This window comes from Schistocerca gregaria, unplaced genomic scaffold (genome assembly GCF_023897955.1).
Source record: "Schistocerca gregaria isolate iqSchGreg1 unplaced genomic scaffold, iqSchGreg1.2 ptg000445l, whole genome shotgun sequence".
Classification (NCBI taxonomy): domain Eukaryota; kingdom Metazoa; phylum Arthropoda; class Insecta; order Orthoptera; family Acrididae; genus Schistocerca; species Schistocerca gregaria.
Genome location: NW_026061867.1, coordinates 606,414 through 619,683, shown reverse-complemented (window position 1 = coordinate 619,683; position 13,270 = coordinate 606,414). Strand labels below are relative to the sequence as shown.

The window sequence follows — 13,270 nt, the reverse complement described above, 5'->3', positions numbered from 1 at the left end:
GCAGCAGATGCAGTGAAGTACCACACACATATCTTCTGATTCCATCATCGTAAGAAGCAAACATGTCGACTCGATTCATGTAATATTGACTTCGCTGGCGCTAGAAAACCTTTACTATATCGATGCCACGTGCAACTCGTGTGCAGAGAACGAGACACAAGAAGGAGTGAGCCTCTCCACTATGTGAGAGGCAGTATCAAGCAGAAACACACGCTAAAACATTTGACTTGCGTTAGCTCATAAATTGCTACACGTCACCGTCTGCAAGCTAAAATGGACACATCTGTACTGCCCAGAGAGGCGACACTTGCACTCACACCTGGTGGACGGCAGTGAGACGAGGAGATGAGCTGTGGCTTCTGGGAGCGACTGTAGCGCTGCACCCAAGAACACTGCACATTGCTGGCGACCCACGTGTTTAGTAGAGACGCAACTGCTAGGATGCAGCTGAACGTCCATCTTCTGAGAGCGAGAAAATTTCCGCAGTCGGCAGGACTCGAACCTACGCTCCCAGAGGGAATCTGATTTCAAGTCAGACGCCTTAACCACTCGGCCACGACTGCCGGTCGCAATAGCGTCTTCCGACAAGTGAAAGTGCCACCTTTAGAAGCAATCCAATGGCAGAAAGCTGCGTGGCCTCACTCTTTTCTGTAGTGTTTCCATTGCCAGCACATTAGCCGTTACGAAAGTGTATTAATTTTCGCCTAGACATTGCCTTGAACCCAACACCCTTTGGTTGAAAATCAAACGCTCTACCGACTGAGCTATCGTACAGCTGCGTGGCGTGCGAGTCATTCGCATGACGTAATTACTGGCTTGTGGCTCCAATGGCGACTTCACCGACTTACCGCTGACGCTAGTTTTCTGTCGTCTTAAGTGGTCGACATACTTGCAAGTAGCTGCGAGATCTTAAGAAAAGAAACGCTGCACCATTGCTTTTGCCGCACTCGAATGACTGTATTGCGATTCTTAAAAAAGAGAGAAATGAATGTTTGCTCTGTCCAACGCTTCCAAGCACGTCTGTGTACACACGAACTCGGCGTCGACGCGAGAAAATGACGGGAGCGCACTCATGGGCCTGCGACGGCTTTCTGCAGTCCCAGCGTCAGTGAGAGGTGAACCGGTAGCCACAGAAAGCAGCGGCCGCCGCGACACTCAGTATTGTTAAACGGAATTTTTCTTCTTGTTGAGGATGGCGTCATTGGTATGCAACCGCGTTCACGTGTGTGAAAATATTTGCTCCTCTATATGCAAAATCGCACGCAGCCGGTAGGATTCGAACATACGCTCCCACAGGGAATCTGATTTCGAGTCAGACGCCTTAACCACTCGGACACGAAACATGCAACTGCTACGGTTTAAAGCACTGTGGCGTCAGAAAACGGCGTAGCTGCATTCTTTTCCGTAGTGTTTCCACCGCTACCAAAGTATTAAAATCTCCGCCCGAACAGCGACTTGAACCCTGGACCCTTAGGTTAAAAGCCTAATGCTCTACCGACTGAGCTATCCGGGCTCACACGACGTTAGAGATCATCCCACGATGCACAGGTATACATTGACTCATGTCCTTCACAGTTGTGCTATCGCTGCATCGAGCTGTTACTAATTAAACGTCCCTGAATGCTGTCTACAAACGTGTCGCGCTAAGCTCGTAGCAGACTATCGAAGAATGCTGACACACGATGCAAAAACAAACCGCAGCAGTCGTTAGGTCTCATACGTTGGAGTAGAGGATTTACGTGTTTTGTCGACATTCACTGGGCAATTGGAAAATTCACAAGCATTTCGAATGCAATGCTTCCCACGTTTTCACTCATTTCACGGTTCCGTTGGAGACGTTCTTTACCTCCTGACACAAAAAAGGGAACGCAGTCGGTAGGACTTTTCGTATTTTCTTACTTCTCAGGGAGTTGCCTACTGTGTTCCTCTTACGGCATGCACTAGATAACCTGAACAGTTACAGGATAGAGTCATTTTTGTTCTCGGCTGTACTTACATCATCACAGACTCGGAGCAATTCCATTGGCATCAGCTTCAAAACAAACACTTGCCGAAACCCTGGATCGAACCAGGGACCTTCAGATCTTCAGTCTAACGCTCTCCCAACTGAGCTATTTCGGCTCACGCATGTGTCTGCATACTCGCGCGTCTTCGTTAACCTCTGAATCGCCGCCAATTTCACAGTCATCTTCGTCTGATAAGACACAGGGACGCTGAAAGGCGAGCAGCAGATGCAGTGAAGTACCACACACATATCTTCTGATTCCATCATCGTAAGAAGCAAACATGTCGACTCGATTCATGTAATATTGACTTCGCTGGCGCTAGAAAACCTTTACTATATCGATGCCACGTGCAACTCGTGTGCAGAGAACGAGACACAAGAAGGAGTGAGCCTCTCCACTATGTGAGAGGCAGTATCAAGCAGAAACACACGCTAAAACATTTGACTTGCGTTAGCTCATAAATTGCTACACGTCACCGTCTGCAAGCTAAAATGGACACATCTGTACTGCCCAGAGAGGCGACACTTGCACTCACACCTGGTGGACGGCAGTGAGACGAGGAGATGAGCTGTGGCTTCTGGGAGCGACTGTAGCGCTGCACCCAAGAACACTGCACATTGCTGGCGACCCACGTGTTTTTTAGTAGAGACGCAACTGCTAGGATGCAGCTGAACGTCCATCTTCTGAGAGCGAGAAAATTTCCGCAGTCGGCAGGACACGAACCTACGCTCCCAGAGGGAATCTGATTTCAAGTCAGACGCCTTAACCACTCGGCCACGACTGCCGGTCGCAATAGCGTCTTCCGACAAGTGAAAGTGCCACCTTTAGAAGCAATCCAATGGCAGAAAGCTGCGTGGCCTCACTCTTTTCTGTAGTGTTTCCATTGCCAGCACATTAGCCGTTACGAAAGTGTATTAATTTTCGCCTAGACATTGCCTTGAACCCAACACCCTTTGGTTGAAAATCAAACGCTCTACCGACTGAGCTATCGTACAGCTGCGTGGCGTGCGAGTCATTCGCATGACGTAATTACTGGCTTGTGGCTCCAATGGCGACTTCACCGACTTACCGCTGACGCTAGTTTTCTGTCGTCTTAAGTGGTCGACATACTTGCAAGTAGCTGCGAGATCTTAAGAAAAGAAACGCTGCACCATTGCTTTTGCCGCACTCGAATGACTGTATTGCGATTCTTAAAAAAGAGAGAAATGAATGTTTGCTCTGTCCAACGCTTCCAAGCACGTCTGTGTACACATGAACTCGGCGTCGACGCGAGAAAATGACGGGAGCGCACTCATGGGCCTGCGACGGCTTTCTGCAGTCCCAGCGTCAGTGAGAGGTGAACCGGTAGCCACAGAAAGCAGCGGCCGCCGCGACACTCAGTATTGTTAAACGGAATTTTTCTTCTTGTTGAGGATGGCGTCATTGGTATGCAACCGCGTTCACGTGTGTGAAAATATTTGCTCCTCTATATGCAAAATCGCACGCAGGCGGTAGGATTCGAACATACGCTCCCACAGGGAATCTGATTTCGAGTCAGACGCCTTAACCACTCGGACACGAAACATGCAACTGCTACGGTTTAAAGCACTGTGGCGTCAGAAAACGGCGTAGCTGCATTCTTTTCCGTAGTGTTTCCACCGCTACCAAAGTATTAAAATCTCCGCCCGAACAGGGACTTGAACCCTGGACCCTTAGGTTAAAAGCCTAATGCTCTACCGACTGAGCTATCCGGGCTCACACGACGTTAGAGATCATCCCACGATGCACAGGTATACATTGACTCATGTCCTTCACAGTTGTGCTATCGCTGCATCGAGCTGTTACTAATTAAACGTCCCTGAATGCTGTCTACAAACGTGTCGCGCTAAGCTCGTAGCAGACTATCGAAGAATGCTGACACACGATGCAAAAACAAACCGCAGCAGTCGTTAGGTCTCATACGTTGGAGTAGAGGATTTACGTGTTTTGTCGACATTCACTGGGCAATTGGAAAATTCACAAGCATTTCGAATGCAATGCTTCCCACGTTTTCACTCATTTCACGGTTCCGTTGGAGACGTTCTTTACCTCCTGACACAAAAAAGGGAACGCAGTCGGTAGGACTTTTCGTATTTTCTTACTTCTCAGGGAGTTGCCTACTGTGTTCCTCTTACGGCATGCACTAGATAACCTGAACAGTTACAGGATAGAGTCATTTTTGTTCTCGGCTGTACTTACATCATCACAGACTCGGAGCAATTCCATTGGCATCAGCTTCAAAACAAACACTTGCCGAAACCCGGGATCGGACCAGTGACCTTTAGATCTTCAGTCTAACGCTCTCCCCCCAACTGAGCTATTTTTTGTTTTTACTAGACCAGTGCTCTACCACTTTCTTTTTTGCATTACTGGTGCCTTAAACCAGCGCCTTAGACCGGTTTTTTTAGTTTTTTTGTTTTTCTAACGCTCTTCCAAAGTTTGTTTTCTTCCTTAACCACTTTTTTTTCCTTAACCCCTTTTTTTTTACTTCTCTTGTCAATAAGTAGATCGCAATGAAGGCAGGATCCCGGACGCGCAGCAACATCAGTGGGGCCTCTTCGCGGCACTGCAAGTGCGTCACGACACAGAACCCCTCCCCCATCATGACATGGGAGGACACAGACCTTTTGTCTGTCTCCTCTGAGATTATTTATATCATGGAACAAAATTTTTACTGTGGACGTTGCGGTTTTTCCCTTATTTTATTTTATGTTTTTTTTATTTTTTTATTTGCTCTGTTTGGTTCTTGAATGTTGTAATTTGTTTTTACCTTTTTCTGTTGTGGTTTTTTTTTTCGTACATAATACCGTGTAGAAGCCGTAGTCACTTCTCAGAGATTAATAAAATAGGTCACTCAGTCCACTGTTTACTTGTTACTTGCTTATAGTTTCTATCGTGTTGTTCGTTTTTATCCTATGCCTGTCCTCTTGAAGACTATATTCAACATGTTGCCGTAGTGTTTTTTATGGTCACTGAATTTTTTTGATTCCCAATAAGCGGATTCCATATAGACGATGAAATCAATTGAATTGTCAGATCCATTCCTTCCAATTACGTAATGTGTGTAGTGACCCATGAGCCACATGACAGCGTTATTTTTGCTTTCTGGAAAAAATGTCACTTCAGGCTGTAATAGCGTTTGTGGTGTATAATTGCGGCCATCACTTCTGGTGAGGAGTGCAATCTTCCATCTGATCCATGTCCAATTGTGAAATTGTCCTCTGCACGTGAATCTGTGTTGATGTGTGTCCACGAATCCACACTTAGTGCAGTGATTTGTGGCACACAGTCCTATCTGATAAAGTTTTGCATTGGTTGGTATAGTGTCGCTGACTACCTTGTACCAAGTGGAAGCCACGTTTGTTGAATGGATTTTGAGGCTAAGGTTTTTCCATACAGTACGCCATATGACGTTCGGATATTTGATTTCTATGGTATTTTGTGTATCCGATTTGTGCCATGTGTTTAGAATCTCCTTTGTAGTTATATTTGACTTGTACATTGTGCGTGCCTCTAAGTAGCCGACCTCAATATAAAATTTCTTGATATGCGTTAGTGTGTTGTTTAGTTTGCCCACATTAACCGGGGGTTGCAGGGAACCAGGCTGGACAGTTGTGAATAGTCGGGAGGTGATGTTATCTCTGTCCTTATTAATCATAAACAGGGTTCTTTTGATGTAAAGTGCAGTTGCCTTTGTAACCAAATTAGTTAGCTCTAACCCGCCCATCAGTCTTGCTATGGTTCCGTTGGAGACGTTCTTTACCTCCTGACACAAAAAAGGGAACGCAGTCGGTAGGACTTTTCGTATTTTCTTACTTCTCAGGGAGTTGCCTACTGTGTTCCTCTTACGGCATGCACTAGATAACCTGAACAGTTACAGGATAGAGTCATTTTTGTTCTCGGCTGTACTTACATCATCACAGACTCGGAGCAATTCCATTGGCATCAGCTTCAAAACAAACACTTGCCGAAACCCGGGATCGAACCAGGGACCTTTAGATCTTCAGTCTAACGCTCTCCCAACTGAGCTATTTCGGCTCACGCATATGTCTGCATACTCGCGCGTCTTCGTTAACCTCTGAATCGCCGCCAATTTCACAGTCATCTTCGTCTGATAAGACACAGGGACGCTGAAAGGCGAGCAGCAGATGCAGTGAAGTACCACACACATATCTTCTGATTCCATCATCGTAAGAAGCAAACATGTCGACTCGATTCATGTAATATTGACTTCGCTGGCGCTAGAAAACCTTTACTATATCGATGCCACGTGCAACTCGTGTGCAGAGAACGAGACACAAGAAGGAGTGAGCCTCTCCACTATGTGAGAGGCAGTATCAAGCAGAAACACACGCTAAAACATTTGACTTGCGTTAGCTCATAAATTGCTACACGTCACCGTCTGCAAGCTAAAATGGACACATCTGTACTGCCCAGAGAGGCGACACTTGCACTCACACCTGGTGGACGGCAGTGAGACGAGGAGATGAGCTGTGGCTTCTGGGAGCGACTGTAGCGCTGCACCCAAGAACACTGCACATTGCTGGCGACCCACGTGTTTAGTAGAGACGCAACTGCTAGGATGCAGCTGAACGTCCATCTTCTGAGAGCGAGAAAATTTCCGCAGTCGGCAGGACTCGAACCTACGCTCCCAGAGGGAATCTGATTTCAAGTCAGACGCCTTAACCACTCGGCCACGACTGCCGGTCGCAATAGCGTCTTCCGACAAGTGAAAGTGCCACCTTTAGAAGCAATCCAATGGCAGAAAGCTGCGTGGCCTCACTCTTTTCTGTAGTGTTTCCATTGCCAGCACATTAGCCGTTACGAAAGTGTATTAATTTTCGCCTAGACATTGCCTTGAACCCAACACCCTTTGGTTGAAAATCAAACGCTCTACCGACTGAGCTATCGTACAGCTGCGTGGCGTGCGAGTCATTCGCATGACGTAATTACTGGCTTGTGGCTCCAATGGCGACTTCACCGACTTACCGCTGACGCTAGTTTTCTGTCGTCTTAAGTGGTCGACATACTTGCAAGTAGCTGCGAGATCTTAAGAAAAGAAACGCTGCACCATTGCTTTTGCCGCACTCGAATGACTGTATTGCGATTCTTAAAAAAGAGAGAAATGAATGTTTGCTCTGTCCAACGCTTCCAAGCACGTCTGTGTACACACGAACTCGGCGTCGACGCGAGAAAATGACGGGAGCGCACTCATGGGCCTGCGACGGCTTTCTGCAGTCCCAGCGTCAGTGAGAGGTGAACCGGTAGCCACAGAAAGCAGCGGCCGCCGCGACACTCAGTATTGTTAAACGGAATTTTTCTTCTTGTTGAGGATGGCGTCATTGGTATGCAACCGCGTTCACGTGTGTGAAAATATTTGCTCCTCTATATGCAAAATCGCACGCAGCCGGTAGGATTCGAACATACGCTCCCACAGGGAATCTGATTTCGAGTCAGACGCCTTAACCACTCGGACACGAAACATGCAACTGCTACGGTTTAAAGCACTGTGGCGTCAGAAAACGGCGTAGCTGCATTCTTTTCCGTAGTGTTTCCACCGCTACCAAAGTATTAAAATCTCCGCCCGAACAGCGACTTGAACCCTGGACCCTTAGGTTAAAAGCCTAATGCTCTACCGACTGAGCTATCCGGGCTCACACGACGTTAGAGATCATCCCACGATGCACAGGTATACATTGACTCATGTCCTTCACAGTTGCGCTATCGCTGCATCGAGCTGTTACTAATTAAACGTCCCTGAATGCTGTCTACAAACGTGTCGCGCTAAGCTCGTAGCAGACTATCGAAGAATGCTGACACACGATGCAAAAACAAACCGCAGCAGTCGTTAGGTCTCATACGTTGGAGTAGAGGATTTACGTGTTTTGTCGACATTCACTGGGCAATTGGAAAATTCACAAGCATTTCGAATGCAATGCTTCCCACGTTTTCACTCATTTCACGGTTCCGTTGGAGACGTTCTTTACCTCCTGACACAAAAAAGGGAACGCAGTCGGTAGGACTTTTCGTATTTTCTTACTTCTCAGGGAGTTGCCTACTGTGTTCCTCTTACGGCATGCACTAGATAACCTGAACAGTTACAGGATAGAGTCATTTTTGTTCTCGGCTGTACTTACATCATCACAGACTCGGAGCAATTCCATTGGCATCAGCTTCAAAACAAACACTTGCCGAAACCCGGGATCGGACCAGTGACCTTTAGATCTTCAGTCTAACGCTCTCCCCCCAACTGAGCTATTTTTTGTTTTTACTAGACCAGTGCTCTACCACTTTCTTTTTTGCATTACTGGTGCCTTAAACCAGCGCCTTAGACCGGTTTTTTTAGTTTTTTTGTTTTTCTAACGCTCTTCCAAAGTTTGTTTTCTTCCTTAACCACTTTTTTTTCCTTAACCCCTTTTTTTTTACTTCTCTTGTCAATAAGTAGATCGCAATGAAGGCAGGATCCCGGACGCGCAGCAACATCAGTGGGGCCTCTTCGCGGCACTGCAAGTGCGTCACGACACAGAACCCCTCCCCCATCATGACATGGGAGGACACAGACCTTTTGTCTGTCTCCTCTGAGATTATTTATATCATGGAACAAAATTTTTACTGTGGACGTTGCGGTTTTTCCCTTATTTTATTTTATGTTTTTTTTATTTTTTTATTTGCTCTGTTTGGTTCTTGAATGTTGTAATTTGTTTTTACCTTTTTCTGTTGTGGTTTTTTTTTTCGTACATAATACCGTGTAGAAGCCGTAGTCACTTCTCAGAGATTAATAAAATAGGTCACTCAGTCCACTGTTTACTTGTTACTTGCTTATAGTTTCTATCGTGTTGTTCGTTTTTATCCTATGCCTGTCCTCTTGAAGACTATATTCAACATGTTGCCGTAGTGTTTTTTATGGTCACTGAATTTTTTTGATTCCCAATAAGCGGATTCCATATAGACGATGAAATCAATTGAATTGTCAGATCCATTCCTTCCAATTACGTAATGTGTGTAGTGACCCATGAGCCACATGACAGCGTTATTTTTGCTTTCTGGAAAAAATGTCACTTCAGGCTGTAATAGCGTTTGTGGTGTATAATTGCGGCCATCACTTCTGGTGAGGAGTGCAATCTTCCATCTGATCCATGTCCAATTGTGAAATTGTCCTCTGCACGTGAATCTGTGTTGATGTGTGTCCACGAATCCACACTTAGTGCAGTGATTTGTGGCACACAGTCCTATCTGATAAAGTTTTGCATTGGTTGGTATAGTGTCGCTGACTACCTTGTACCAAGTGGAAGCCACGTTTGTTGAATGGATTTTGAGGCTAAGGTTTTTCCATACAGTACGCCATATGACGTTCGGATATTTGATTTCTATGGTATTTTGTGTATCCGATTTGTGCCATGTGTTTAGAATCTCCTTTGTAGTTATATTTGACTTGTACATTGTGCGTGCCTCTAAGTAGCCGACCTCAATATAAAATTTCTTGATATGCGTTAGTGTGTTGTTTAGTTTGCCCACATTAACCGGGGGTTGCAGGGAACCAGGCTGGACAGTTGTGAATAGTCGGGAGGTGATGTTATCTCTGTCCTTATTAATCATAAACAGGGTTCTTTTGATGTAAAGTGCAGTTGCCTTTGTAACCAAATTAGTTAGCTCTAACCCGCCCATCAGTCTTGCTATGGTTCCGTTGGAGACGTTCTTTACCTCCTGACACAAAAAAGGGAACGCAGTCGGTAGGACTTTTCGTATTTTCTTACTTCTCAGGGAGTTGCCTACTGTGTTCCTCTTACGGCATGCACTAGATAACCTGAACAGTTACAGGATAGAGTCATTTTTGTTCTCGGCTGTACTTACATCATCACAGACTCGGAGCAATTCCATTGGCATCAGCTTCAAAACAAACACTTGCCGAAACCCGGGATCGAACCAGGGACCTTTAGATCTTCAGTCTAACGCTCTCCCAACTGAGCTATTTCGGCTCGCGCGTATGTCTGCATACTCGCGCGTCTTCGTTAACCTCTGAATCGCCGCCAATTTCACAGTCATCTTCGTCTGATAAGACACAGGGACGCTGAAAGGCGAGCAGCAGATGCAGTGAAGTACCACACACATATCTTCTGATTCCATCATCGTAAGAAGCAAACATGTCGACTCGATTCATGTAATATTGACTTCGCTGGCGCTAGAAAACCTTTACTATATCGATGCCACGTGCAACTCGTGTGCAGAGAACGAGACACAAGAAGGAGTGAGCCTCTCCACTATGTGAGAGGCAGTATCAAGCAGAAACACACGCTAAAACATTTGACTTGCGTTAGCTCATAAATTGCTACACGTCACCGTCTGCAAGCTAAAATGGACACATCTGTACTGCCCAGAGAGGCGACACTTGCACTCACACCTGGTGGACGGCAGTGAGACGAGGAGATGAGCTGTGGCTTCTGGGAGCGACTGTAGCGCTGCACCCAAGAACACTGCACATTGCTGGCGACCCACGTGTTTAGTAGAGACGCAACTGCTAGGATGCAGCTGAACGTCCATCTTCTGAGAGCGAGAAAATTTCCGCAGTCGGCAGGACTCGAACCTACGCTCCCAGAGGGAATCTGATTTCAAGTCAGACGCCTTAACCACTCGGCCACGACTGCCGGTCGCAATAGCGTCTTCCGACAAGTGAAAGTGCCACCTTTAGAAGCAATCCAATGGCAGAAAGCTGCGTGGCCTCACTCTTTTCTGTAGTGTTTCCATTGCCAGCACATTAGCCGTTACGAAAGTGTATTAATTTTCGCCTAGACATTGCCTTGAACCCAACACCCTTTGGTTGAAAATCAAACGCTCTACCGACTGAGCTATCGTACAGCTGCGTGGCGTGCGAGTCATTCGCATGACGTAATTACTGGCTTGTGGCTCCAATGGCGACTTCACCGACTTACCGCTGACGCTAGTTTTCTGTCGTCTTAAGTGGTCGACATACTTGCAAGTAGCTGCGAGATCTTAAGAAAAGAAACGCTGCACCATTGCTTTTGCCGCACTCGAATGACTGTATTGCGATTCTTAAAAAAGAGAGAAATGAATGTTTGCTCTGTCCAACGCTTCCAAGCACGTCTGTGTACACACGAACTCGGCGTCGACGCGAGAAAATGACGGGAGCGCACTCATGGGCCTGCGACGGCTTTCTGCAGTCCCAGCGTCAGTGAGAGGTGAACCGGTAGCCACAGAAAGCAGCGGCCGCCGCGACACTCAGTATTGTTAAACGGAATTTTTCTTCTTGTTGAGGATGGCGTCATTGGTATGCAACCGCGTTCACGTGTGTGAAAATATTTGCTCCTCTATATGCAAAATCGCACGCAGCCGGTAGGATTCGAACATACGCTCCCACAGGGAATCTGATTTCGAGTCAGACGCCTTAACCACTCGGACACGAAACATGCAACTGCTACGGTTTAAAGCACTGTGGCGTCAGAAAACGGCGTAGCTGCATTCTTTTCCGTAGTGTTTCCACCGCTACCAAAGTATTAAAATCTCCGCCCGAACAGCGACTTGAACCCTGGACCCTTAGGTTAAAAGCCTAATGCTCTACCGACTGAGCTATCCGGGCTCACACGACGTTAGAGATCATCCCACGATGCACAGGTATACATTGACTCATGTCCTTCACAGTTGTGCTATCGCTGCATCGAGCTGTTACTAATTAAACGTCCCTGAATGCTGTCTACAAACGTGTCGCGCTAAGCTCGTAGCAGACTATCGAAGAATGCTGACACACGATGCAAAAACAAACCGCAGCAGTCGTTAGGTCTCATACGTTGGAGTAGAGGATTTACGTGTTTTGTCGACATTCACTGGGCAATTGGAAAATTCACAAGCATTTCGAATGCAATGCTTCCCACGTTTTCACTCATTTCACGGTTCCGTTGGAGACGTTCTTTACCTCCTGACACAAAAAAGGGAACGCAGTCGGTAGGACTTTTCGTATTTTCTTACTTCTCAGGGAGTTGCCTACTGTGTTCCTCTTACGGCATGCACTAGATAACCTGAACAGTTACAGGATAGAGTCATTTTTGTTCTCGGCTGTACTTACATCATCACAGACTCGGAGCAATTCCATTGGCATCAGCTTCAAAACAAACACTTGCCGAAACCCGGGATCGGACCAGTGACCTTTAGATCTTCAGTCTAACGCTCTCCCCCCAACTGAGCTATTTTTTGTTTTTACTAGACCAGTGCTCTACCACTTTCTTTTTTGCATTACTGGTGCCTTAAACCAGCGCCTTAGACCGGTTTTTTTAGTTTTTTTGTTTTTCTAACGCTCTTCCAAAGTTTGTTTTCTTCCTTAACCACTTTTTTTTCCTTAACCCCTTTTTTTTTACTTCTCTTGTCAATAAGTAGATCGCAATGAAGGCAGGATCCCGGACGCGCAGCAACATCAGTGGGGCCTCTTCGCGGCACTGCAAGTGCGTCACGACACAGAACCCCTCCCCCATCATGACATGGGAGGACACAGACCTTTTGTCTGTCTCCTCTGAGATTATTTATATCATGGAACAAAATTTTTACTGTGGACGTTGCGGTTTTTCCCTTATTTTATTTTATGTTTTTTTTATTTTTTTATTTGCTCTGTTTGGTTCTTGAATGTTGTAATTTGTTTTTACCTTTTTCTGTTGTGGTTTTTTTTTTCGTACATAATACCGTGTAGAAGCCGTAGTCACTTCTCAGAGATTAATAAAATAGGTCACTCAGTCCACTGTTTACTTGTTACTTGCTTATAGTTTCTATCGTGTTGTTCGTTTTTATCCTATGCCTGTCCTCTTGAAGACTATATTCAACATGTTGCCGTAGTGTTTTTTATGGTCACTGAATTTTTTTGATTCCCAATAAGCGGATTCCATATAGACGATGAAATCAATTGAATTGTCAGATCCATTCCTTCCAATTACGTAATGTGTGTAGTGACCCATGAGCCACATGACAGCGTTATTTTTGCTTTCTGGAAAAAATGTCACTTCAGGCTGTAATAGCGTTTGTGGTGTATAATTGCGGCCATCACTTCTGGTGAGGAGTGCAATCTTCCATCTGATCCATGTCCAATTGTGAAATTGTCCTCTGCACGTGAATCTGTGTTGATGTGTGTCCACGAATCCACACTTAGTGCAGTGATTTGTGGCACACAGTCCTATCTGATAAAGTTTTGCATTGGTTGGTATAGTGTCGCTGACTACCTTGTACCAAGTGGAAGCCACGTTTGTTGAATG

The 13,270-nt window shown here is 46.0% G+C and overlaps 11 non-coding genes across 11 annotated transcripts; all 11 read right to left on the bottom strand.

Annotated features, from left to right (window-relative positions):
• Positions 1–481: 481 nt before the first annotated feature.
• Positions 482–563, bottom strand: Trnas-uga (transfer RNA serine (anticodon UGA)). The gene has a single exon. It is a non-coding gene; the product is annotated as a tRNA-Ser (tRNA).
• Positions 564–1,440: 877 nt separating this feature from the next.
• On the bottom strand, positions 1,441–1,513 carry Trnak-uuu (transfer RNA lysine (anticodon UUU)). Its single transcript has one exon. It is a non-coding gene; the product is annotated as a tRNA-Lys (tRNA).
• A 535-nt stretch (positions 1,514–2,048) lies between these two features.
• Trnaf-gaa (transfer RNA phenylalanine (anticodon GAA)) lies at positions 2,049–2,121 on the bottom strand. The gene has a single exon. It is a non-coding gene; the product is annotated as a tRNA-Phe (tRNA).
• Positions 2,122–2,708: 587 nt separating this feature from the next.
• On the bottom strand, positions 2,709–2,790 carry Trnas-uga (transfer RNA serine (anticodon UGA)). The gene has a single exon. It is a non-coding gene; the product is annotated as a tRNA-Ser (tRNA).
• Positions 2,791–3,667: 877 nt separating this feature from the next.
• Trnak-uuu (transfer RNA lysine (anticodon UUU)) lies at positions 3,668–3,740 on the bottom strand. Its single transcript has one exon. It is a non-coding gene; the product is annotated as a tRNA-Lys (tRNA).
• Positions 3,741–5,989: 2,249 nt separating this feature from the next.
• Trnaf-gaa (transfer RNA phenylalanine (anticodon GAA)) lies at positions 5,990–6,062 on the bottom strand. Its single transcript has one exon. It is a non-coding gene; the product is annotated as a tRNA-Phe (tRNA).
• A 584-nt stretch (positions 6,063–6,646) lies between these two features.
• Trnas-uga (transfer RNA serine (anticodon UGA)) lies at positions 6,647–6,728 on the bottom strand. Its single transcript has one exon. It is a non-coding gene; the product is annotated as a tRNA-Ser (tRNA).
• Positions 6,729–7,605: 877 nt separating this feature from the next.
• Trnak-uuu (transfer RNA lysine (anticodon UUU)) lies at positions 7,606–7,678 on the bottom strand. Its single transcript has one exon. It is a non-coding gene; the product is annotated as a tRNA-Lys (tRNA).
• Positions 7,679–9,927: 2,249 nt separating this feature from the next.
• On the bottom strand, positions 9,928–10,000 carry Trnaf-gaa (transfer RNA phenylalanine (anticodon GAA)). Its single transcript has one exon. It is a non-coding gene; the product is annotated as a tRNA-Phe (tRNA).
• A 584-nt stretch (positions 10,001–10,584) lies between these two features.
• Trnas-uga (transfer RNA serine (anticodon UGA)) lies at positions 10,585–10,666 on the bottom strand. The gene has a single exon. It is a non-coding gene; the product is annotated as a tRNA-Ser (tRNA).
• An 877-nt stretch (positions 10,667–11,543) lies between these two features.
• Trnak-uuu (transfer RNA lysine (anticodon UUU)) lies at positions 11,544–11,616 on the bottom strand. Its single transcript has one exon. It is a non-coding gene; the product is annotated as a tRNA-Lys (tRNA).
• Positions 11,617–13,270: the final 1,654 nt, after the last annotated feature.